Source organism: Sapajus apella, unplaced genomic scaffold (genome assembly GCF_009761245.1).
Source record: "Sapajus apella isolate SASKATOON/1434 unplaced genomic scaffold, GSC_monkey_1.0 scaffold70, whole genome shotgun sequence".
NCBI lineage: Eukaryota > Metazoa > Chordata > Mammalia > Primates > Cebidae > Sapajus > Sapajus apella.
In genome coordinates this window covers 5,349,754-5,377,673 of record NW_022437010.1, presented here as the reverse complement: position 1 = coordinate 5,377,673, position 27,920 = coordinate 5,349,754, and positions in this window count along the sequence as shown.

Below are 27,920 nucleotides of genomic sequence, written 5' to 3'. Positions count from 1 at the left end.
TATAGTGGCATGATCTCGGCTCACTGCAACATCCACCTGCTGGGTTCAAGCAATTCTCTTGCCTCAGCCTCCCGAGAAGCTGGGACTACAGGTGCATGGCACCATGCTGGGCTAATTTTTTGTATTTTTTAGTAGAGACAAGGTTTCACCATGCTGGCCAGGCTGGTCTCGAACTCCTGACCTTGTGATCCACCCGTCTTGGCCTCCCAAAGTGCTGGGATTATAGGAGTGAGCCACCATGTCCAGCCCCTGGTCTGCATTTTAATAAGTCCATTGTCTTCTTCTGTAGAGTGAAGAGAGTTGCTGGGTGGCTAAGTGCTGACTCACATTCACTAGGTCGTATTTTCCTAAACAATAAGCCAGAAATATTGCTACACATGCCCTTTATGTTGTAGTTTTCACATGCATCTTAAAGACTCCTCATTTTTTTCTTCAAAGCTTCTTTGAAGTCAGTTCAACTGGTTAAGAAATGTGGTAGGTGATAAGAACAAACTCACTCTTCAATCTTGTCTGCAATCTAATTCTGGCTGCTGTCCAGTAGGCTCTGTGGAGGGCAGTTTTGTATTTATCCTCCTTCCTGGAGGGTAACTGACTTTTTGAAGGCTGGAGATGGATAAAGAGGATTCATGCTTCATAGATTTTTTTCTTGGTAGACTGGCCAATTTCCTCACTTGGTACACAGCTTGCAGATATTTAGGGTAACTGCATGTCCAGGTTTACCTAAAATCATCATGGTTTACTCATATTGTGGTGGGGTGATTATTAATAGTGCCTTCGTTTACCATCAAAAGTGTCTTGGCTTAGAAAATAAGTTATATGGCCACCTACTCTAGTACTTGGCCAATGAGTATTTTGATGATACATTCATACCATTTTAAAGAATATCTATAACCTAGGAGGGGTTGGTTTAAAACAACTCACCAACACTAGCTAATCTGATTCATCATCACCATCATCATAAAAGCTAATCTGTATAACTTTTCCAAAATAGTGATGACTTCTGCCCTTCAAACCACACTTTTATCCATTTCCTCTCATAAGTCACAAGCCACATTTGTGACTTGTGTATATCAGGGGGATTAAATCTGTGGCCAGAGATAGAAGTAAATTATTTGCATACGGTCCTTTCTCTGTATACCTTTATTGACTTTGGATGTCAACTTTACGTTGACACATTGCCCAGCTCAAAAACACACTTCTATAAGACAAACAGCGCTCCGATAACCTTTCAGGCAACTTCTTCCTAAATCATGATCAGTTCTATCTTAATTCGTACATCCTATTTTGTCTTTGCTATCCACTCTTCAACTCTCTCCTAAACCACTGATGTTTTTTCAACTTTGATTTCCAAAGAGATGATTTCAAGCCATAGTTTCATTGGTTTCCTGAAGCACATAAAAATGATGGATCTGATTAGGTGAAACCATATTTCACAAATACAATGTATAGATTCTCATCATTGAATACTTCAAACACAAAATGATATCTGTTGTAGGAAAGTTTCTGGCCATAAAGACCACAAACTGCCTTCCCTTTGTCTTGATTACGTTTTTTCCTCATTGTACTGTTCTATGTCATACTCTTCTCAGCTCTTTGGGGCAGGGAGTCAGGGAGTTGTTTGTTCAGCAGGTGCTATGTATAGTAAATTGCTGCATGCATTTATGTTGCTATATAAATAATGAACAATTCTGCACTCACAGACACTTTGATAGCCACAGTGATAATATATATCCCTTATTTTAGAAAAAAATGTACAGAAGAGTTTTACCTTGCTTCAGCAGATAAGACATACCAGATTGGCACATGACCTTATTCTTCTTTTTCAAGACCTAGTGTAACAGTTTATCAGATTGCTCATAAAACATGCCAATTGCTTAGAATGCAGATAAACATGATGTTTTCAGTATTCAATCAATCCCAGAAACCATTCCATTTTCTCTTCCCAATTAAATGCCCAAATTTGGGGTTTATAGGTTAAATAATTAGGAGGTTCCATTCCTATTTCTTCTCTCTGCCCTCACAGCTTAATATGTCAGAGCAGATGTGTGGACTTGTTACCTCAGTTGTCGCATATGCTTTAGAGGTTAGCATAGCTTATCTGAAAGGGGCATTGGGCAATTAAACGGGATAGTGTGTATGTATACATCTCTAGCACTTGGGACAGAGTAACTCAAAATAAGGCAACAATTCTTTGCAGGTGTTCCCACGTCTCTACCCTTAGCTCAACTATCATCATCTGTCCAAATGCCTGTCCTCATCACTAAGGCACATTGCTTCTTTATCCATGTCGCTCCAGAATCTAGCCTAGCAAATATGAGGCATTCAATACATATTTTCTGAATCAGTAAACCAATGGAGGAATTTGGCAGTTTTGGAGGGTGTCAATTTATTGTTACTTTCCTTGTCTAGACTTAAAAAAATGCCCTCTGAAAATTTCAAATTGGGAAATGTTCAGGGTCTCCCACTGTCCTGAGTATAATGTGTGGTTTGGCTTTGGGGATGACTGCCTCTGTCTTCCCCTAGCACCAGAGATTGTCTTAGGCTACAGCTGTGGAGTAGATGCTGTTGGTGCCCTGCCCACATCACCTTCGCTGGGCAGGTTCCTCCAATCCACAGCTGCTGTGAATGTTGGCTACTGGAAGCACACAGCTGTAGCTTTTTGGAGATTTCCCCTCTATTAACAGGAGCCTCCTGTTCACAGACATTGGGAGGTTAGACCCACCCCCTCAGTCAGGTAGAGTGCTGTAGCCAATGACTGACTGATACAGGAGTGCAGAAGCCTGACCCATCTGGAATCATACTTAAACTAAAGCCAGATCAGCTTGATAAAACTGTGGAGCTGGTCAGTCAGCCACGAGGCTGTCAACATGCGGGCTGCACGTCTCAGCCTTCCATCAATGCACACATATGGGGGAACATGAAAGCCTTTCTACAATTTTCTTATTACTGCCCCCTCTGACCTGAGCCTTCAGACCCACTATCACCTCAGGCAGTTTCCTCCTTTTTGTTTTGTACTTTGTTCACATTTGGAAAAGACAGGTCATATTTCAGTATTTCCGATGTAAAGATTATTCAACTTACCAAGACTTACCAGTTTCTAGAAAAGGATCAACATAAGTTTCTAATGAAGGTTTGATAATTCTTGACATTTGCTAAGGTAATTGACATTAACAAAATGTTGCCTTAAAAATGTAAGTCTGGGGTGCCAGGACGTTCTTTGTATCACTGACCGAGGTACAGGTTAACTTATTTGTGGTAAACTGTTTTCCAGAATGGTTAGAATATGAGGTTCTGATAAGATAGGGAGGGAAATGATAGAACCGATTTTCCAAACACTACGTTCAAGTTTGTCAAAAACGAAACCAAATGTATTTTTCCCTCTGACAATATCAAGATTTTGCAATGCTTCAAGTCGGAAAGTATGAACATCTGTTAGCTTAGCATTAGAGATACGTAGTAAAAAAAAAAATTCTAATAATAGAGATTGTTCACTTGTTACCATGTTGTAACGGAGAGCTGGGATTCAAGACGCAAAGAGCTGGTTTGATTAGTTTGCACAATGCCCAGGAGGTTCCCAGAAATGGATCTGCATCACATCCGCCGTCACCAGCCAGGTATTGTCTATAAGGTTGGTGCTGGAATGATGTTAAAGACCATTTATTCTAATTTCCCTGTTTTACTTCCCAGCTGGAGAAACTGATAACTGAGAAATGCAGTGGCCACACGTTTTTAAAACCATGTAACAGCCCCTTCCCTGTGCCCTTGAGATGGAAAGACCAAGGGGCTGTTGCTAAGCTGTCTACACTGGTCAGGATCTGAATGAGCCAGGTGGACAGCTCAGGTGGGAGGTACGTAAAGGTTGTGTTTTCTCCTATCCTCTAAGTGTAAGGGAACAGGCTGTTCTGTATTACCAGAGCCCCAGATACGAGAGGGGAAGTGCACAGTGACAACCCATATCCTTACCCACACTCCCATACTCTGGGCTGGTTCTGGGTATTCTAGGATCACTTATGGCAACCCTGGGCTGATACGAGTCCATACTGCCAGCACAAAGCTGGATGTAGCCTGGGGTAGAAGGAGTGGTATGTGTTTTGGGCCCTGTTACGAACACCTCTGTGGGTCGAGGATGCTGATTTTAGATTTCAGTCCCGGGAGAGCCTAATGTATTTTAGAGGTAAGGAAATGTGAAAGAAGTTCAGAATTGGGATTTTTATCTATCCATCCCTGGATATTTTGCCAACAAAGACCACCTGGGGGATGTGTGTGGTTAAGCTGGTTGGGGTGCATACAACCCTACGGGTGGATCCAGTGCAGAGGCAAGGGCTATGACACAGGGCATGGTGGCCCCTCAACTATGTGTATGCTACGATGACTTTTAGGAGCCACCTGCTCTCTCCCAGCCTATGTCAATGACCAAAATACTTGAAAGCAGTTAGAGACCGCCATCGAAGAGTGGAGACAGGCAAGGGAGAGAAGACTAAGGAAGAGAGAAATGGAATCTAGAATGGTTCTGGTGTAGATCGAATCCTAACTCTGAAGGACGCTCATTTGCATTGTGTTCAGAGTACTGCTGATTGGGGTCCTGGCACCCCCCAGAGTGGGCACAGACTCAGAGTGCCGACTCCAATACACACAAACTTTGTGTGTCGAAGGGGAGCTAAGAGAAATAATAAAGTAGCAACCAATAAATAAGTAAACCTGCAACAAACAAACAGACCACCCTCCATCATTACCACTTGAAATGGCCTCATTTTTTAAAAATAACAAACATGGAAATAAAACCCACAAATATCTTCTGTGCAATTCTCTCTCAAGAGCCATAAGCAGCTGGAGGAGATGGAAAATAGATTATGTTGGTAGCAAAACAATTGCCCGTGACATTTTCAGAGGGAATGGAATTCTAGCTGAGAAGTGATACAGCTGTGAGAAAACACAGTGCTTAATGCGTTAAGTTTATTTCATGAACTTAATTTTAATACTAGCAGGCAGAGACTTTAAAAAATGATACTGTGCCCTTCCTAAACTCTGGAGTCATATTACTTAGAATTTGTGGTGATTTTCAATCAGAAGAGTCATTGCCATCACTGCAGATATTCAGTTAGGTGACAATTAATAGTGATATCAGATTGGAACAGGAAACAGTCATGGAGTGTTTTCCAGTGTATCAGTACGGACCGGCTCCATCACCAGATTCCTAATTGAGGTTGGGTGAAGGGTACAACCCCCCTATGTCCGTAGTCACCTCATATGTGTTTGATTTTAGGACCTTGGAAGTAAGAGCTTTGGTCTAGCAATGCTGGCATTACAACTATATTCTGATGGAGGACGGGAGCTGGAGAACACAGCAATGGAGCGGGGACTGAGGCTGTGCGTGATGCCAAATGTATAGCTCTCACCTCTGTTTGTGGGACCAGCAGTGGTTCTGGGCCTTTTCTTCTCTCCTGCTTCTGTACACATGAGGGCTGGTATTCTCATGCACCACACATTGCCATGCATATTTCCGAATTTTGATGAATCCCTACAAAATGTTGCATAGAAGTAGAGCAAATAACATTACAATTTTTATGGTATTCATAAAATGTATTTTATAAGCACTTGAGTAATGAATCAGCCCTTTTGGAGGTCTCAAAACTTGTCCTTCTACAAAGAAAATATGACTTAACCAATTTCAAAAAAATGATTGAACTTATAAAAAGGGACTCGATGCTTCCAGACTGTCGCTCCATAAGTAATATTAACCGGCTAGCAAGTATGTGCTGTTAAATAATGAATACAAAGAAAACTTATTTCATACAAAAATCACAACATCCAGATTTATTGGTTTGCAACATACTCTTATTACTATGAATAATATTATTGCTGATTTCATTTGATAATCATTTTTTCTACCTTTGATTTTGAAATGACAGTTGGGATGCGCTCAGCAGCATGCTGGTAGCATCCTTCTTACCTGTGTGCACTGAAGCCCTGGATGTGCCTATCAATCATGCTTCTTCAGCTACTGGTGCATCCTTACTTAGGTCAGCTAAGAAATAAAACAGAATTAACTATAAAATCACAACTCAGAAGCACTATAAAAATGCATCATTCCCAGAGAAAATTTTATATGGAATTAAATGTCTTTATGTTTTTATTATAAACTCATATATGTGTATTGTATTATCTAAAGGCAAAGTATAAAATGGAGAAAGTTGACTTCTCCCACACATGATCACACCCTACAAATAAAACACTATTAATACTAGAGGACCTCATTCCATCTATCTATCTATCTAATCTATCTATCTATCTATCTCGTTATATATATATATATATATATATATATATATGGTAGGTATATATACATATATAGTAGAATACAGGGTGATTGCATTTTTTAAAATATATATATATTTTTTATTGTACTTTAGGTTCTTGGGTACATGTGAAGAACATGCAGGACTGTTGCATAGGTGCATACATGGCAATGTCGTTTGCTGCCTCCATCCCCATCACCTATATCTGGCATTAATCCCCATGTTATCCCCCCCAACTCCCTACCCCCCACCATCCCTCCCCTAGTCTCCCCAAAACAGAACTGAGTGTATGATGCTCCCCTCCCTGTGTCCATGTGTTCTCATTGTTCAACACCCACCTATGAGTGAGAATATGTGGTGTTTGATTTTCTGTTCTTGTGTCAGTTTGCTGAGAATGATGGTTTCCGGGTTCCTCCATGTCCCTACAAACTCATCGTTTTTTATGGCTGCATAGTATTCCATGGTGTATATGTGCCACATTTTCCCTGTCCAGTCTATCATCGATGGGCATTTGGGTTGGTTTTAAGTCTTTGCTATTGTAAACAGTGCTGCAATGAACATGTGTGTGCATATGTCTTTATAATAGAAGGATTTATAATCCTTTGGATATATAGCCAGTAATGGGATTGCTGGGTCAAATGCAATTTCTATTTCTAGGTCCTTGAGGAATCGCCACAGTGTCTTCCACAATGGTTGAATTAATTTACACTCCCACTAATAGGGTAAAAGTGTTCCTATTTCTCCAAATCCTCTCCAGCATCTGTTGTCTCCAGATTTTTTAATGATCACCATTCTAACTGGGATGAGATGGTATCTCAATGTAGTTTTGATTTGCATTTCTCTAATAACCAGTGATGGTGAGCATTTTTTCATGTTTGTTGGTCCTATATATGTCTTCTTTTGAAAAGTGTCTGTTCATATCCTTTGCCCACTTTTGAATGGGTTTGTTTGTTTTTTTCTTGTAAATCTGTTTTAGTTCTTTGTAGATTCTGGATATAAGTCCTTTGTCAGATGGGTAGATTGAAAAATTTTTTTTCCCATTCTGTTGGTTGCCAGTTCACTCTAATGATTGTTTCTTTTGCTGTGCAGAAGTTTAATTAGATCCCATTTGTCTATTTTGGCTTTTGTTGCCAATGCTTTTGGTGTTTTAGTCATGAAGTCTTTGCCTATGCCTATGTCCTGAATGGTTTTGCCTAGGTTTTCCTCTAGGGTTTTTATGGTGTTAGGTCTTATGTTTAAATCTTTAATCCATCTGGAGTTAGTTTTAGTGTAAGGTGTCAGGAAGGGGTGCAGTTTCTGCTTTCTGCACATGGCTAGCCAGTTTTCCTAACACCATTTATTAAACAGGGAAAGCGTTCCCCATTGCATGTTTTTTTCAGGTTTGTCAAAGATTAGATGGTTGTAGATGTGTGGCATTTCCTCTGAGGCCTCTGTTCTGTTCCATTGGCCTATACCTCTGTTTCTGTACCAGTACCATGCTGTTTTGATTACTGTAGCCTTGTAGTGTAGTTTGAAGTCAGGAAGCGTGATGCCTCCAGCATTGTTCTTTTTGCTTAGAATTGACTTGACAATGGGGGCTCTCTTTTGGTTCCATATGAAGTTTAAGGTGGTTTTCTTCCAGGTCTGTGAAGAAGGTCATTGGTAGTTTGATGGGGATAGCATTGAATATATAAATTACTTTGGGCAGTATGGCCATTTTCATGATATTGATTCTTCCTAACCATGAGCATGGAATGTTTTTCCATCTGTTTGTGTCCTCTCTTATTTCCTTGAGCAGTGGTTTGTAGTTCTCCTTGAAGAGGTCCTTTATATCCTTTGTTAGTTGTATTCCTAGGTATTTTATTCTCTTTGTGGCAATTGTGAATGGCAGTTCATTCTTGATTTGGCTCTCTTTAAGTCTGTTATTGATGTGTAGGAATGCTTGTGATTTCTGTACATTGATTTTGTACCCTGAGACTTTGCTGAAGTTGCTTATCTGTTTCAGGAGATTATGGGCTGAGACAATGGGGTCTTCTAAATATACAATCATGTTATCTGCAAATAGAGACAATTTGACTTCCTCTTTTCCTAATTGAATAGACTTTATTTCTTTTTCTTGCCTGATTGCTCTGGCTAGAACTTCCAATATTATATGAATAGGAGTGGTGAGAGAGGGCATCCTTGTCTAGTGCCAGATTTCAAAGGGAATGCTTCCAGTTTTTGCCCATTTAGTATGATACTGGCTGTGGGTTTGTCATAAATAGCTTTTATTATTTTGAGATATGTTCCATCCATACCTAGTTTATTGAGAGTTTTTAGTATAAAGGGCTGTAGAATTTTGTTGAAGGCCTTCTCTGCATCTACTGAGATAATCATGTGGTCTTTGTCTTTGGTTCTGTTGATGTGGTGAATTATGTTTATAGACTTGCATATGTTCTACCAGCCTTGCATCCACAGGATGAAACCTACTTTATTGCGATGGATAAACTTTTTGATGTGCTGTTGCAATCGGCTTGCCAGTATTTTAGTGAAGATTTTTGCATCTATGTTCATCATGGATATTAGCCTGAAGTTTTCTTTTTTTGTTGAATCTTTGCTGGGTTTTGGTATCAGGATGATGTTGGTCTCATAAAATTATTTGGGAAGGATTCCGTCTTTTTGGATTATTTGGAATAGATTCAGAAGGAGTGGTACCACCTCCTCTTGGCATGTCTGGTAGAATTCGGCTGTGAACCCATCTGGACCTGGGCTTTTTTTTATTGGTGGGCTATTAATTGCTGCCTCAACTCCAGCCCTTGTTATTGGTCTATTCAGGGTTTCAAATTCTTCCTCGTTTAGGCTTGAGAGGGTGCAAGTGTCCAGGAATTTATCAATTTCTTCCAAGTTTACTGGTTTATGTGCATAGAGTTGTTTGTAGTAATTTCTGATGGTTGTTTGTATTTCTGTGGAATCTGTGGTGATGTCCGCTTTATTTTTTTTATTGCATCTATTTGATTATTATCTCTCTTCTTTTTTATTAATCTGGCTAGTGGTCTATTTTGTTGATCTTTTCAAAAAACCAGCTCCTGGATTTATTCATTTGTTGAAGGGTTTTTTGTGTCTCTATCTCCTTCAGTTCTGCTCTAATCTTAATTATTTCTTGTCTTCTGCTAGGTTTTGAGTTTTTTTGATCTTGCTCCTCCAACTGTTTCAATTTTGATGATAGGGTGTCGATTTTAGATCTTTCCTTGCTTCTCCTGTGGGCATTTATTGCTATAAATTTTCCTCTAGACATTGCTTTAAATGTGTCCCAGAGATTCTGGTACATTGTGTCTTCATTCTCATTGGTTTCAAAGAACATCTTTATTTCTGCCTTCATTTCATTGTTTATCCAGTCAACATTCAAGAGCCATTTGTTCAGTTTCCATTAAGTTGTGTGGTTCTAAGTTAGTTTTTGAATTCTGAGTTCTAATTTGATTGCACTGTGGTCTGAGAAACTGTTTCTTATGATTTCCATTCTGTTGCATTTGCTGAGGAGTGATTTACTTCCAATTATGTGGTCAATTTTAGAGTAGGTGTGATGTGGTGCTGAGAAGAATGTATATTCTGTGGATTTGGGGTGGAGGGTTCTGTAAATGTCTATTAGGTTTGCTTTGTCCAGGTCTGAGTTCAAGTGCAATTAGTTGTGTGGGAGTCTAAGTCTCTTTGCAGGCCATTAAGAACTTGCTTTACGTATCTGGGTGCTCCTGTATTGGGTGCATATATATTTAGGATCATTAGCTCTTCTTGTTGCATTGATCCTTTTATTATTATGCAATGCCCTTGTTTGTCTCTTTTGATCTTTCTTGGTTTAAACTTTATTTTATCAGAAACTAGGATTGCAACTCCTGCTTGTTTTTTTGCTCTCCATTTGCTTGGTAAATCTTCCTCCATCGCTTTATTTTGAGCCTATGCATATCCTCTCAGGTGAGATGGGTTTCCTGAATATGGCACACCAATGGGTTTTGACTTTTTAACCAATTAGCTAGTCTGTGTCTTTTGATTGGGATAATTAGCCCATTCACATTTAAGGTTAATATTGTTATGTGTGAATTTGATCCTGCCATTTTGATGCTAGCTGGTTGTTTTGCCCATTAGTTGATGCAGTTTCTTCATTGTGTCAATGCTCTTTACCATTTGGTATGCTTATGCATTTGGCTGCTACTGGCTGTTCCTTTCTATGTTTCGTGCTTCTTTCAGGAGCTCTTGTAAAGCAGGCCTGGTGGTGATGAAATCTCTGAGCAATTGCTTGTTCATAAAGGATTTATTTCTCCTTCACTTATAAAGCTTAGTTTGGCTGGATATGAAATTCTAGGTTGAAAGTTCTTTTCTTTAAGGATGTTGAATATTGGCCCCCACTCTCTTCTGGCTTGTAGGGTTTCTACTGAGAGATCTGCTGTGAGTCTGATGGGCTTCCCTTTGTGGGTAACCTGACCTTTCTCTCTGGCTGTCCTTAGTATTTTTCCCTTTATTTCAACCCTGGTGAATCTGACGATTATGTGCCTTGGGGTTGCTCTTCTTGAGGAATATGTTTGCGGTGTTCTCTGTATTTCCTGGACTTGAATATTGGCCTGTCTTGCTAGGTTGGGGAAGTTCTCCTGTATAATACCCTGAAGAGTGTTTTCCAGCTTGGATTCATTCTGTCCGTCACATTCAGGTACACCTATCAATCGTAGATTAGGTCTTTTCACATAATCCCATATTTCTTGGAGGCTTTGTTCATTTCTTTTTACTCTTTTTTCTCTAATCTTGCCTTCTTGTTTTATTTTATTGAGTTAATCTTCAATCTTTACTATCCTTTCTTCTGCTTGGTCAATTCAGCTATTGAAACTTGTGTATGCTTCCTGAAGTTCTTGCGTTGTGTTTTTCAGCTGTATCAATTCATTTATATTCCTCTCTAAGCTGTTTATTCTCATTAGCATTTCTTCAAACCTTTTTTCAAGGTTCTTAGTTTCTTCGCATTGTGTTAGAATATGTTATTTTAGCTCAGAGATATTTGTTATTACCCACCGTCTGGAGCCTGTTTCAGTCAATTCTTCAGAGTCATTCTCCATCCAGCCTTGTTCCTTTGCTGGTGAGGAGTTGTGATCCCTTGGAGGAGGAGAGGTGTTCTGGTTTTGGGTGTTTGCATCCTTTTTGCGCTGGTTTCTTCCCATCTTTGTAGATTTATATACCTGTGGCCTTTGCAGTTGGTGACTTTCAGATGGGGTCTCTGCAAGTCCTTTTTTGTTGATGATGAAGTTATTTCTTTCTGTTTCTTATTTTCCCTTCTACCAGTCAGCCCCTCTGCTATGGGACTTCTGGAGGTCCCCTCCAGATGCTGCTTGCCTGGGGATCACCTGCAGTGGCTGCAGAACAGTAAGGGTTGCTGCCAGTTTCTTCTTCTGTTATCTTTTTCCTGAAGGATGCCCACCAGATGTCACCATGAGCTCTCCTTTATGAGGTGTCTCTGCATATACAGGGGTCGGGGAGCTGCTTGAGGAAACACTGTGTCCCTTTTAGGAGCTCAAGTGCTGAGCTGTGAGCCCAGTTGTTCCATTCAGAGCTGCTGGGCAGGTATGTTTAAGTCTGCTGCAGTGGAACTCATAACTGTCTTTTTTTCCCAGGCACTCTGTCCTGGAAAGGTGGGGCTTCATTTGTAAGTTCCTGTCATGCTTCTGCCTTTTTTCAGAGATCCCCTGCCCAGCAACGAGGTAGCCTAGTCACAATCTGCCAGCAGAGGTGTTGCTGAGCTGCCATGGGCTCTGCCCAGCTACTGTGTGAACTTCCTTGCAGTTTTGTTTATAGGGGTATTATTAGAACTGCCTTGGTAATGGCAGCCTGCGTCAGTAATGGCGGACTGTTTCTCTAATGGCAGACTGTCTCTTTAATGTTGGACTGCCTCGGTAATCGCAGACTGCCTTGGTAGTGATGGACTGCCTCGGTAATGGCGGACACCCTTCCACCCACAGAGCTCGACCATCCTGGGTCCAGCTGTGCTTGCTGTGAAACTGTGAGTCCAGAGCGTTTCATATTGCTGGTCTTTGTCGGGGTGGGACCAGTCGAACCGGATCGCCTGGCTCCCTGTTTTAGTCCCCCTTTTTTCAGTTGAATGGGCAACTCTGTCTCCCAGGGGTTCTAGTTGCCAGTTGAAATGGCGCCCAGATGTGTGTGAGGTTTTGCGTGGAGACCCACTGCGCCTGCTGAAACAGCTGCATTGGAGGCTCGTGGTGCTTTTTTGCACGGGAATCTCCTGGTCTGTGGGCAGTAAAAATTCATTTGGAAATGCAGTGATCACTCACCCTCTGCCTTTTTCCTGGGAACTGCAATCCAGAGCTGTTCCTATTCAGCCATCTTTCTCTCCAGGTGATCGCATATTTAAGCATATAGATATGTCTTAAAATTTATCTATATATCTATGTATTTATACAGATATCTATATATAAAAATTATACATAAATTTTATATATACCTCTATATAAAAATTATATATAGATAAATTTTAAAACATATCTACTTAAAAATGTGATCACCCTGTAACCTACTTTTACAACATAATAATACAGCATGGATATTCCTCCATTTCCATGCACACAGGTCTACCACATCTGTCTAATCACTGCCAAGCAGAAAAATTTCCCAGGAAACCATTAAGACAGGCAGGGGACACCTAGTGCAGGGCCTGGTTACTGTGGACTTAATCCTAAGAGCAATAGGAAATCCTGGGAAGACTTTAATCAGAGAAGTGATATGACCATATTTGCATCAAAAGGACCATGATGGCTGCAGTGTGATGAATGGATGGAAAGGGGGCAAGAGCAAGTTTGAGGAACAATCCAAAATCATTGTTGTTTCCATTGCAAAAACAGATGGAAGCTTAGACCAGGGAGGTGGTGGTGGAGGTGGAGAGTAATGGATGGATTCAAGATATGTTTAAAAGATGGAATAGAAACCACCTGACTGTTGGCTGGTCACGAGTATGGGGAAGAGAAAGGTGTGGAGAATGACTTGGAAAGTTCTGGCAGGTATGGTGGACTAAAGAGGGATTTGTTTGCTGAGCAAGGAAATGATGGGGAATCTTGCTGGGGAAGGCAATGACACTATGAATCCACTTTGATTCTTGAATTGGCAGCACCTGTGGAATATCAGAGTGAATATGTTCCACTCTGGAGTACAGCACAGTGGTGTATTAGATGCAAATTGGTGGTGCAGGCTAAGGCAGTGATCCCCCCTCATGGAAAGACTAAATGAGAATGGACCTGGGCCTTGGGGGAACTCCAGGACTTAAAGACTTAAAGGCTGGGTGGAGGCAAATGAGGGAGGCTAAGAAAGAGAAGCCAGAGAGTGGGAAAACTGTAGACTTGCAAGCTCCCTGTGATTAGGGACCAGGTTTGTTTTTACTCACTATTTTACCTCTAAGGTTTAGCACAATTCCAGGAAAAACACACACACACACACATGCACATATATATATATACATATACATACACATAATGTATGTGTGTGTATATATATATATATATATATGAGTATATTTTTGAGATGGAGTCTCTCTCTGTTGCCAGGCTGGAGTGCAGTGGTGCCATCTCTGGTCATTGCAATCTCCACCTCCTGGGTTCAAGCAATTTTTGCCCCAGCCTCCCAAGTAGCTGGGATTACAGATGCATGCCACCATACCTGGCTAATTTTTGTATTTTTACCAGAGACGAGGTTTCACCATGTTGGCCAGGATGGTCTAGATCTCTTGACCTCGTGATCTGCCCTCCTTGGCCTCCCCAAGTGATGCGATTATAGGCGTGAGCCACCGCACCTGGTCAGGAACATATATTTTTAACTAATAAATGAATGGGACTATGGGGTCATGTAAGCCAAAGCAAGAAAGGTATGGCAAGCAGGACACGTACTGAGAAGTGGTCCTGAATTAGTGATGTGGGAGTTGTTACCAGCTTTAGCAGAAGCAGCTTAGCAGAGATGGTGGGGTCAAAGGTATTGGAGCAGATAATACTAATTTCTGTCCCCACCACCAGCACTTGTGTGAAGTGCCGTTTTGCTTGCATCCTCACCAATGTTAGGCATTACCAGTCTTGCTGATTTGAAAGGCAAAAATATGTGTTATTTGACTTTGAATTTCTCTAAGGCCTTAAGCATTTTGGGGGTTGTTTTTTTTTGTGGGGAATGAGGAGTAAATTATTTATTTATATATATTTCTTGCTTTTCTATTCTGATGTTTTATTTTTTTTTCCTTTCTTTAGTTTAAACAGCTTTATGTATAGTAAGAAGTTTAAGTCTGTCATCCAGGTGATAAACAGTTCCCTGTACTCTCATTTGTCTATTCAATTCAATTCGTTTATGATATCTGTTATAGGAAAAATGTTTTAGTTTTTTAAACTCAAATTTATTTTTCTTTTTTTTTTTCTGAGACGGAGTTTCACTGTTGTTACCCAGGCTGGAGTGCAATGGCGCGATCTCGGCTCACGGCAACCTCCGCCTCCTGGGTTCAGGCAATTCTCCTGCCTCAGCCTCCTGAGTAGCTGGGATTACAGGCATGCGCCACCATGCCCAGATGATTTTTTGTATTTTTAGTAGAGACGGGGTTTCACCATGTTGACCAGGATAGTCTTGATCTCTTGACCTCATGATCCACCCGCCTCAGCCTCCCAAAGTGCTGGGATTACAGGCGTGAGCCACCGCGCCTGGCCCTATTTTTCTAACTTTTAAAGTGAGCATTACATTCATATAATTCAAAAATTGAAAAAAGAACACAAGAGTTTTGGAATGGAAATCTCGTTCCTACCCCTGAGCCCATCCATCCAGTTCCTGTGCCCCCTCAATCAATGGTGACAGATACCATGATTGTTAGTGGCTTATGCACTTTCTAGAGTTTACTTTTGTGTACAGACACAAATATAAATATTGATGTCTATTTTTCCTATTTTTATATATATAAAATGTCGAAGACTATACGCATATTCTATACCTTGGTATTTTTCATTTAACAGCATATTTTGGAGTTCTTTCTATTTCAGAACATTGTGATCTTTATCACTCTCTATAGCTGTAGAATATCTTGATAAGAATGTTTTGTACTTTTTAAATGTTAAAAAATAACTTCTTATATTTCTTATATTTTGATAGTTTCAATTTTTACATTTATGTATATAATCAATCTGGCAGCTGTTTTCACAAAGGTTGAATCAAACATTCATTTTTTAAAAAAACAGCGATCCAGTTGTCTCCGTGGTGCTTCTTGGATAATCCATCTTTTTCCCATTGATTTGAAATGCCATTTTACCCTATAATAAATTTTTATAAACACTCATGGCAGTTTCCAAAAAAAAAATCTCCATTATGTTCTATTGATTGATTTGTCTGGGCCAGAACAGTACTGTACTGTTTTAATCTCACCAGTAGTATTTTAGTGTATTTTGTTAACAGGTGAGGCAAATATCCTTCTTATTTTCAAACATTTCTTTATTATTATATTTTCAAATATTTCTTCATCTTCTTTTACTTTATGGGTAAACTTTATAACTAATTAATCAAGTTCAAAAAACTTGTTAAAATGTTGATTGACATTGCGCTACATGTATAGATAAACTTGTGGATAAATATCTTCAAATATTGGCTTTCCATTTGGAGCATCAAATGCAGCCTCTAGTGATTAAACTCTTCTATGATTTTCTGTCAAGTTTTGTAATTTCCTTTTTTTCTTACATCTTTTACATTTTTAAAGTTAATTTCTAGGTATTTTATGTATTTTTTTTGTCGCCTCTTTTTCTCCTCAGTATATCTAATTGATTCTGGAATAAAGTTTGCTACTGATTTTAGAAATTTACCTAGTTTTGTTTTGTTTTAGCTTTTATTGTAGAAAATCTCAAACATACATAGAACTAAGGGAAGATATGATAAATCTCTGTGCTCCAACCACCCAGCCCAGCACCCATCACCCTGAAGCCAGTCCCACACCATCTATGTCCTGTGCGTGTCTCCCACCAACTCCAAGTTATTTTGAAGCAATGACTAGATGTATTTCAGTATAAATTTCTGAAAGACGTGGACTCTTTCTTAAAAAGCATAGCTACAATACCATTGTAACGCTTTTAAGTAATACTAACAACAATGCTTTCATTTCATTAAATATCCAGGGTTCACATTTCCCAAATATCTTTAAATTATTTTTAGCAGTTCCTTTAAATAAAAACAAATAAATTCCATGCGTTGTAATTATTTGATGTCTCAAAACATTTTTTAACCTACAGGCTCATCCTCCTTTTTTTTGCTTATTGTTACTGTTGAAGAACTCACGTCTTTTTTTCTCTAGAGTTCCCCATGTTCCATTTTTTTCTATTTGAATTCAGTGGTGTCATTTAACATGTTCTTCTGTTCCCTGTGTTCCTTCTAGTCCTATTATCAAGGTTTCTCTAGTCATTTTGGTTGGTTGTAGCTTGTTCTCCTGTGGATTTTCAAGAAGGGCTCATGGAAACATTCTCTGAGTTCGTGCATGTCCATAGTAGCTTCTCTGCAGACTTCCTGTTTGAAGGTCAGTTTGCCTGAATGTGAAGTTCTTGGCGATGGTGAGTCTCTTCCATTCTCAAGGCTGATAGACACCATATTATCCCCCGCTGCTTGCTCCTGTAGGGCTGCTAGTACCACATGGATCTTGTGGCTGTCTGTATTTGTCCCCACCTGTTCCTGTTTGAGGATCTTGGGAATGTCATCTCCTCTTATTTTGTTGTAGATACTATCTGTGGATTTTTGGTTTTGGGATCGTATTTTTTGTTTTTATGGAGGATTCAGGAAGATTAAAGAACTCTAAAATTATCCCTTAACTCAACAACTTACCAAAATGTATGGTTTTTAAAAGTTTTCCAGCTAACTCCTATGAATTTTTCTAGCTGGAAAAATTCTACCATCTGTTTTTTATTTTATTTTTTATTCCTGAGAATTCTTTCTTGTTCTCATATTGTTCCTTTGCTGATTCAGTTTTGCCTTCCCAAACTTCTCAAATCTCACTGAGGATTCAAAGTGGAATATTTAAGAAGTTCTGTCCTTTTCGGCTTTAATTTCATTTTGGTGGGAGCCGATTATTCAGCTTACTCAAATATTTTATTTTGTGTTTGTATTCTTACAGTTAAAATCTACATTGATTAGTTTGGGAAGATTGTGTAGTTTCAGCTAGCAATTATGTGGATTGTAGTTGGACTTCCTGGTGGGTGTCTCTCCCTCCCAACTGCTCAGCCGGAGTAGATGTCTCCCACAGACTGCGGTCTAACTCTTCCTCAGAGTGGATGGGTTATAAGAACAGCTCCACAGCTGGCATACCTTCGGAATATACCAGCTGGGAACACTGTAGGAGATCCCCTGTGTAGTCACAGGAGCCCATTTAAATGCAATTGATGGCGTTTATAATTGTTTCTCATTGATTATGCACAGAATTGACTCAATAGTTATTTCTCCATGATCACTTTCCTCTCCTTCTTTCTCAAGACAACAATTAGGAAGGAATGTGAATGACAGTGATGACATATTAGAAGTAATCTTGAATTTGCTTTAACATGCATGTGGGCAAAATAAAAGGCGAATTACTTAAAAGCTCAAGTACTTTATTAGTCAAATGTGATAAATTATATGTGATGCACCTCAGAATTGCTATCGACAAGCCAAGTGTCTCAAAATCTCAGCATCTCGGGTGAAAATCATGGATTTTGTATAACATAATTCATTGTGTATGACACATGATATGCAGTGCTATAATAACAGAAATGCTGTCAACTAAAGGAACTTTGAGATTCTTCTGTTGAACCTAGCTCTGGCGAACCTTCAGTAACATTTACAAGTTGCAATATTTGTGTTGACTTTTTTTTTTAACAATATTAGTTGATTTACTCTGAGTTTGATCAAATACAATAATCATCACATTCTCCTGTTTAGTTATGCTATGTACACAGATAGAGCCGTACTATGAGAAAACATTTTTATACACCACTTTAATGACTTTTGTGGTGAGACACTTTTAAGGACAGAGCTCATTTAGGCGAATATGCCACAATTGATAACAATGAGGTTTGTTCATGGTTTAATTAACAAGTTCCTACATGGTTGTAAAAATTCTCTCTGTTTTGACTTACTATAATATCCTCAAATTATGATCCACATTATTTAGAGTATTTAGATCCCAAGGTAGAAATGGGATCTGAATATATTTCAGTGGAGGTTCTCAAAGGAAAGTAGAAAATCGCTTCATAGGCAAAGGTGGAGGAGAGGAGCGTGCCCATGGTCCTCCCAGGTAACAAACCAGTATTCAAGTGGTGCATGAGAAAGACAGATTCTGATCATGATCCTTTTCTCTCCAGTTTTTCAAATTTGCCTTCTCTGGAAAGGCTGCTGAAATGAGGACATTTTATTTGCCTTTAAACCAGACAGAACGCCAAGTGTTGTTAAAGATGGTTCTGCTCCTGAATCATTAAAGGCCAGTAGAGGAGCAGCAATGAAATATGCCACTTTTTGACATTCCATAACATTGCCCTTCACCGCAGCTGCCAAAAGTGAGCAGCTGCTTCTTACATTCCCCTGCCATTTCCTAGCTCTGCTGGAAGAGGTCAGCTCTGTTTTCTCATTACTAGTCTTTCACTGGCTGGGCATCTGGCTTCATAGTCCTGGTATCTTAATTCAATATTTCCTTTATCTCATAAATGACATGGTGGGTAGATTGAGCAAGCTACAGCAATAGCTTTTCCTGGTGAGGCCCCAGTGACCCAGGCCTAGAGGTTGAACCCCAGAAATCCAGCCCAGGTGATTCAAGAACCATTGTATGTTTCTGTTGGGCTAGGAGGTAGGGGTGCTCTTGAGGACACAGAGAGAGGAGAGAGGTGAGGAAATCAAAGTCTGCTATCTGTTCCCACTTCTCACTTGCTGACATTTGACAGAAGTAATGCACCTGACAATGAGAAATACATAGACAGCTCTCCTACCTTTGGCTGTAGCAGAATCTGATGTTCTATAGCAGTGAGAAGATTTCTCTTGGGGGTTTTCTAGTTCCATCCATTGCCTCTGTAAATATGAATAAATAAATTCGAGATTAGAAATTTCCATTTAGATAATTTGAATTAAATAACAAGAATGCAATACCGGACTAGGCATCAGATGCCTGCATAAAACCAATCTTGAGGTGTTGGCCAGGGGCCTTTGTAGGCTGTGGCGGCCCTACGTCAGGGTATAGGACCACTCTGGGGACAGAGGCTCTGTCTGGGGTGGGGCTGAGGGATACAGGGCCATAGAGGGGGTCTGGATATAGACTCAAGTACACTGGGATGGATCCAGACCATTGCTGGAAAGACTGTAATGCTTCTGCGTGTTATTTTCTCACCTCCGGCTAGTATTTGGAGTTCTGCCTCTAGACAGCCATTCTTTTAGTTTAGGTTGACACCTCATTAAGCTGTGATTGTGCATATGAAGATGAATTGGTCAGTTTTCTCATGAAAGAATTTTTTTAGGGGCAGGGGAATTGAGGAATAAGATGGAGAATTACTTGATGTGGATGAAGGTGGGAAGTCAGCTTGAGGGGAGGAACAGGAAAAAAAAAGGGAAAGGAGAATGGGCACCATGGAATGGGAAAGACCTACAGAATATGAGTAACAGTAACACCAGAGATAGAGCCCCTGTGTTACCTGAGGATCCAAAGTACTTTGCCCAAACAATTGTGTAAGAAATTGTGATGATTCGTAACCCTTATCTTCTAAGAGACACTGCATGCAGAGAAAGAACCACACATCTCAGATATTCTGGACCACTTCAACATCTTAATGTTTCTGGATTGGTGTCTGTTACCACTGAAAATATCTCAAAAACACTGCTGTTTTTGTTTCTGAAAATATTTGAGATCCTTGAGACTCAAAAGTGTGTTCTGTGGATCTACAGCATTGGCATTATCCAGAAGCTTCTTAGAAATGTCGAATCTCCGGTCCCACCACAGGCCTAGCGAAAGCAAACTAACACAATCTCCAGTTTGTGAATCATGGTTCTAGAGCACCTCTTATAATTGGCTGCATGAAAATGATTTGTCAGAGCAGGACAAAGCGACCTTTGTAGAGAAACCCAGAGGAGGTTGTATTTTTTCATTACCAGAGCTGAACTCCTCCTTGACGTGGCCCTGTGTGGGACCCGGCTAATGCTCATTTAGTACACATCTGCCTCACTGGGAAAAAAGGATTAAGAGCTTTGGAAGGGAAATAACATCACAATATGTCTGCCACTGAAGCTCTTTTGTCCTTGGATAAAAATATTTCATTCTAAACCCTAGAGCGATACCAAACACTTGTTTGTGATTTTTTTCTTGTTGTTCGTCAGCAGAAAAATGACTGAGCCCATGTGGCAGCTGGAAGGTCATATGCACTCTTCCAGCCCGGGAAGGATGCAGACAGCATCTGCAGCCCCACCAGCCAAGGGAAGCAGATCTGAGAACTAACCCATCCCTCTCATTGGCTCCTTAAAATAATTTAGGAGTCAGACCATCATGATGATATTGATCGTATTAGTTGAGTACTGTTAGATTCCCAAGTTAATGCAGTCTATTGAAGAACTCTGTCTTAATATAAAATGCAGACAATCTTCAAAAACATATAAGGCATTCTTCGCATTTCAGAATTCACATACCTTGCATCTTTAAAATCATGTAGGGACTCAAGCTCTCTTGTTTACTATTGAAGAATTAAAAAAAGAAGGACTGATTAAGGAATTCACATAGTGGTCAGTATCATCAATCATATATTGAAAGATTCCAACCTTCCATTCAAGAAACTACTATCATTTAAATCAAGAAAATGCCTAGGAGAGCCTTTCCTTGTGAAGACAGCACTTCAAGGTTTTGCCCTGAAGTACTTTTTCCTATGGTATTAGCTGCTAAAGTGGACGAAATCCTCAACACGAAGACTTTCTCACTAAGAGAAGGAAGACATGAATCAAGGAACCTGATCACCAAGCCTCAACACCCTATGGCTAGAGTGGTCACCTGGTTTGCTCCAAGACAGCCCAGGTTGATGCCTCATATCCTGGTATGATTATTACTAACTCCTTCCTCCCTCATTTGACATGGACCTTAAATTGTTAGATTTATAAAAGTGCCAACTGTGTAGGCTATGAAAAGTCATCAGATGATCATCTACATATGGCTTATCTTCTAAATCCCCACTCATTACTGGGGCCCATGTGGCCCTTCAGGAGCTGACCCTGCCTACCATTCCAGTGTCACTTCCAGCATTCTCCAATGTACTCTGTGTTCCAACTCTGTTGAACTACGGGGTTCCCAGAATGTGGCATGTTTGATTTCTCTGTGGTTTGTATGTGGCAGTTCTCTCTGCTGTTGGGAATTCATTTTCCCCACAATCTGCTCAGCCAACTCTTCTCCCAGACTCTTCTCATACGAGCCCTTAGTAAAATCTCATCTGGCAGCCTCCATTTTTGATGCTTTGTAGAGCTTTGACTCACTGCTAACTGTGTGTGGATTGTACCATCAGGCCCACTATGCGTTATGCCCAGCGCAAGTTTGTGCAAGGGAGAAAAGAGAGAGATAAGAAAAAGAAAGGAAGGAAAGAAGAAAGAAAAGAAACATGGAGAGAAGGAATAAAGTAGGCATTATCACTGTAGAGTCAATAGTTGCTAAAACGGAAACTGGAATTTGGGAGTAACTTTTGCATAAGACTGTGAGATTTCTCTAATTCTTTGTTCATATTTATTTTCCTCTTGTCTTTTCCTCATTGTTTATAATACAGCTTCAAATGTCTTGTGCACTTCTTGAGACAGGCTAGGAGGGAGAAGCAATGAGATTGCATATTCTGCAATACTGCAGGGAGAAGAGTCTGGTTGGAAAGAATCAGTGAAGGTCCTTTTAAGACAGGAGGAGAAAATCCAATCCTGGAGCGATGGAGAAAATAAAAAGCATGGCAGGGGCTAGCCTGGGATCACAGAGTGTCCCAGGGGTGTCTAAACTGGCAGAAGATCCTGTATACTGTCATCTGGTTGAATTTCAAAGTAATAGCTACATTTATTATAATACTGTTTAGGCAAGGACAGAAATCAGTACAAAGGAGTTTCTATTCCATGAGGATCTCATTAAAAGATGGATGCTTATAAAGAGAAGGTCTTAAGATGTCAGTGTATTTGGCCAAATATGCTTCATCACTTCTTCAGGCAGTTTCTGAAGTGTAGTCCATGGATCACCTGCACCAGATGATGCTGGTGGCTTGTTAAAATGCAGATTCTTGGGCCCTTTCCCAGACCTGCTGCACCAGAATCTCAGGGAACAGGTGTGGACTCCAGGTTTTCCACAGCTCATGGGAGTTCCTGTATTTTACTACACTGTGAGAACCACTGCTCAGGGAGGGGCTGGTGGCTTTTCCTCACGATATTCTACCTTGGACAGGCGTGAACTCCATGGAAGAGTCAACATTTTCACACAATGGTTGAGTTGTAGAGCTAAAATGCCCCATATTACTACCTGAGCCTCCACTGGGAAACTCGGGCAGAGGGGGTAGGCCTCACCTCCAGCCATGTTTCTTTTGCCAGGGATGATCTGTGAGGTTCCATGTTAATGACACGGATGGCTGAGAGGCTCTAGAAAATTCCTCTTCCGTGTTTCTTTGCAGCAGAGGTGGGGATGAGATTGCAATCAGCCTGACATCTTTTTGAATTTCTTGCATCAAGGAGACAGGCATCTGATTTCCCAGCTGGCTTACTTTGGCTATGCTGGAACTTCTATAATAAGCTCTGTCCAGTTTCTAAAAATTTGTGGAAGGTCAACATAGTGGGTCTTTGTACTTACTGGCCAGGAGATGAGATGCAGATCAGCACGAGGGAGAGGCAAAGTCTCCTTAGGAAAATGAAGCACTGACATTTTCAGTGCTACAGCAGAGAAGACGCTTAGAGTGGAATGGTAGCCATTTTCCAGCTGTCCCTCAGTGTCACGTACACATTACACTGACGTATGTGGCATTTTGGAAACTATTAATATTTTTAAATTGCCTTTTCCTATCATTTAAAATCATTTTCTATTCCACAGAACCCCTAAGTCCGTTACTATTCCAAAATGTTGGGAATCTACCTAAGAGCTTTTATTACCAGCTTATTTGGGAGAATATGTGTATTTCCTATGGAATCTTTGTATTACTTAAGAACAAATTATTCAGGATGATAATTTCCGTATTATTTAAATCATCTCTATAATGCTGTTTTTAAGCCAATACTTCTCAACTTGCCTGATATCTCGAGTTGCTCAACTTTTTGAGCATGGATACTGTGCTTGAATTCCCGTTTTTAAAAATTACATCGGATTTGCTCAGATAGCACACAATACAGAAAGTTTATTTTCAGTTTGGGAACTGCAGAGTCTGGATTGCTCAGATGTTTCCAACAAATTGATCAGTCAAATGTCCCTTTACTTTGTGTGTGCACTGTCCTCCGAAGACCCCAGACAGTATATTTGTGGAGTGAATAATCCTGTTAAACATGGATGACTGGAAGGGCATTTTGCTTGCTGCTAGTGCAAACCAGAGAAGAATCACCTGATGTGAAGAATCATCTGGTGTTAAGGCTTACATTCTGGTGTTGATAGCCACTTAAAGAGTGTTACATTAACTATTTCAAAGGCGAGGTTCATCAAATTCACTTTGATCCAGTAGAGGGCACTGTATCTCTGTCCTTATGCATACGTTTACCTGCATATTACATAGTATTAAATATGCCCTATATTATAATATATTACTATAATGCAATATAGTCTATTTGCCTATTTAAAACTCCTTTGGAAATTTACCTTTTCTCTTCCCCAAAGGACGAGAGATGGTAATAATCTCAAAGGATGAGAGATTGTGTGTGATAGAGCATTTAAATGTGATGCAAGTACCTATTGTTATATATTTATCAGTCTGTATCAACACGTGTGGAGTAAGCAAAGCAGGGATTATTTTTTTAAAAAGCAACATTGCTTTTGAAGACTCTGGCTTTTCAGGGGAGGTATTACTGCATTTTTCCCTCTCCAGGAGGAATATGAATTTCTTGAAAAGGACTTTGATGGCTCAAATCCCAGAATCCAGAATTCCGATTTTAAATAGTTTTCTGTTGTGCCTGCCCCAAGCACCCAGCTGGGGTCGCCCGGGAAGGTCAGCTCGCGGCGTGGGGCGAGAGTTTCGGCGTCCAGGGCTGGGGGCGCCTCCTAGGCGCCTGGGTGCGCAGTGCGGGGAAACCTGCTTCTGCGCGCAGTGGTCCTGCTTCAGCTTCCCACGCGGTCCGTCGATTTCAAACGGCCCTCTAGAAAGCCTCCGGGTGCGATGTGGCGGTGGGAAGACCCCTTCCCGCCCTGGCTCGCGCTCCTGGCGTCGGGGATCGTCGCCTGCTGTTCCACCTTCCCAATCCTTCATGTTCAAATACACCCCGCAGACCAGCAAGTCGGAGCAACCGAGTATTAAATACAGCAAAGCAGTTCGTTGGAGCTGAGAAATCCGGCTCTAAACCTAACACAGGGCAATGAGGCTTTGCAATGCAGGGTTAATTTGCCTGCAGTGACTACAGAAGGGAAACATCCTTTTTGTCCAATTAACCTGGAGCAGGCATTACTCTCCTCATGGTAAACATGATGACTTCTGGGGAACGGGATCTAATTATTGAAGTTTTTGGAATTTCAGCCCACTTGAAAAGTGAATGTGTCCATCTCTGCCTCTATTAAAAGGGAGCTTGCTTTTTTAATTCTTCTGGAAGAGCTTATTAATTCCTGTTAGAGAATCTGCTGCTGCACTAAGGACTTTAAACCATGACACTTTCTGAAAGGGTAACAAGATAAGGGAACGTGTTGGATGTCATCCGTCTCCGTATCTAAAGTTTTAGTAATCAGAGTGCCCTGCAGAAGGCCTGGAAGTGAGGGAGAAGAGGTAGGCTGGCCTCCACAAGATTGCAGATAGTCCAGAAAGTCTGCAGAAGAATAATTTTCATGCCTCCTTTCATGTTAACTTAAAAAAAAAAGCAGTTCCCTTTCATTTCTTCTTTATCAAGAAGAAAGGCTCAATGAGCTACTACTACATCTTTAACTACTAATATCACTAATATTCATTTAATTATAGAGGCTTTGGGCAAATAAATATGTATTAAACAAATGAGCTGGTTTTCCACCTCTGTGCCTTTGCTGAGGCTGTTCTGCTGCCTTGGACATCCTTTCCCCTTGGCTGGGCCAGACCAAATCCTGTTTATCTTTCTGCACTGCACCTATAAGAGGCTTTATAAAAAGAAATGACAACCCCACGTTGGCAAGGATGTGGTGAAAAGGGCACCTTGTCTGTCACTGGATGGAATGTACCTGGTTTTACTTTTATGTGCCTTACGAATTACTCTTCAGCAAACTTATCTTAATAAGGTGAGCAAAGATTTAGGGATCAGTGTGTTTGTTGAAATGTTATTTTTTGTGTTGGATCTTGGCTAGACTAGATCTTGGCAAGGAGATGAATGGAACTCAACCTAGATAAGCAAGCCTTGTCTGGGCATCTGTTTGCATGTAATTAAATGGAAACTGAGATGCTTCTTGGAAGACAAGTGAGGTTGAAATTAAAGAAAATTATTATGAAAAATTTAAGCACATGCAAAAATAGAGTAATAGAATAAACTTTCATATTACTGTCACCCAGATTTAACAAGTATCACAATTTTGCAACATTTGCTTCTATTCCTTCTGTTTCTTTGCTGAAATATTTTAAAGCAAATCCCATTTCTCACGCCATTTCATCTTTACATACTTCAGTAAGCATCTTTTAAAAATATTAACACTTTCTTATGTCTGCAATGCCATTATTTACCCCTAAGAAAATTAACGTTTTCTTAGTATCATTTACTATTTTGTTTTTAATAAAAGTTTAATTTTTATGGGGGTAGTATAGTAAGAATCCAAACAAGGTCCTTCCATTACATTTGGCTGTTGAGCCTGAAAGGTTTTTTGTTTTTTTCTTTTAAATTTTTTTTATTTCCATAGGTTTTTTGGAAGCTGGTGGTGTTTGGTTACATGAATAAGTTATTTAGCGGTGATTTCTGAGATTTTGGTGCACCCACTATCCGAGCAGTGTACACTGTACCCAATGTGTAGTCTTTTATCCTTCACCACCTTCCAACCTTTCCCCCAATTCCCCGAATCATTTTTATGCCTTTGCATCCTCTCAGCTACCACATGTGAGTGAGAACATATGATGTTTGGTTTTCCATTCCTGAGTTACTTCACTTAGAATAATAGTCTCCACTCCATCCAGGTTGCTGTAAATGCCATTATTTCATTCCTATTTATGGCCAAGTAGTGTTCCATGGTACATGTATACCACATTTTCTTTATTCACTTATTGATTTATGGGATTTTGGGCTGATTCCCTATTTTTGCAATTACAAATTGTGCTGCTATAAATATGTGTGTGCAAGTATCTTTTTTGTAGAATGACTTCTTTTCTTCTTGGTAGATACCTAGTAGTGGGATTGCTGAATCAAATGGTAGATCTACTTTTAATTTTATTTATTTATTTATTTGAGATGAAGTATCACTCTGTCACCAGGCTGGAGTGCAGTGATGTGATCTCAGCTCACTGCAACCTCCGCCTCCCGGGTTCAAGTGATTTTCCTGCCTCAGCCTCCCAAGTGGCGAGGACTACAGGCACGTGCCACCATACCTAGCTAATTTTTGTATTTTTAGTAGAGACAGGGTTTCACCATGTTGGCCAGGATGGTCTCAATCTCTTGACCTTGTGATCTGCCTGCTTCAGCCTCCCAAAGTGTTGGGATTACAGGTGTGAGCCACAGTGCCTGGCCTGCTTTTAATTCTTTAGGTAGTGTCCACACTGTTTTCTATAGTGGTTGTGCTAGTTTACATTCCTACGAACAGTGTAAAACTGTTCCCCTTTCACTGCATCCATGCCAACATGTATTCTTTTTTGACGTCTTGATTATGGCCATTCTTGCAGGAGTGAGGTGGTATCACGTTATAGTTTTGATTCGCAGTTCCCTGATAATTAGCGAACATTTTCCATTTGCTTGTTGGCCATTATTTTGTCTTCTTTTAGGAATTATCTACTGATGTTCTTAGCCTACTTTTTTGTGGTTTGTTTGCTTTTTTTTTTTTTTTCTTGCTGATTTGTTTGAGTTCTTTGTAGATTCTGGACGTACTAATATCCAGAATAAGAGTTCCATCACTCTTACTCTTGACAGTTTCAGTGGGTATATAATTATAAGTTTGCACATGGAATTTTAGGTTGACTCGAAAATATCTTTCCACTGTGTTCTACCATCCATGAGTCCAGCTATCCTTCCTTGTAAGTAAATTGTCCTTTTTTCTTCAACTGCTTCTATAATCTTCTCTTTGTCTTGATGTACTGTAGTTTCACAACGTGCCTAGATGTTCATTTCTTTTTATTTATCCAGCTTAAGATTATTTAATTATTCTAAATATGAAACTTAGAGTCTTTCAACAATTCTGGAAAATTCTCAGTTATAATTTCTGTGAATATTGGTCTAAGTATCAATATTTCATCTCTTCTAGAATTTCAATTGGATGTAAGATAGATCTTATAATTTTATCCTCTGTATCTCTTAATTTCTATATTTATTTTTCTTCTCTTAGTCTTCATAAAGTGCACT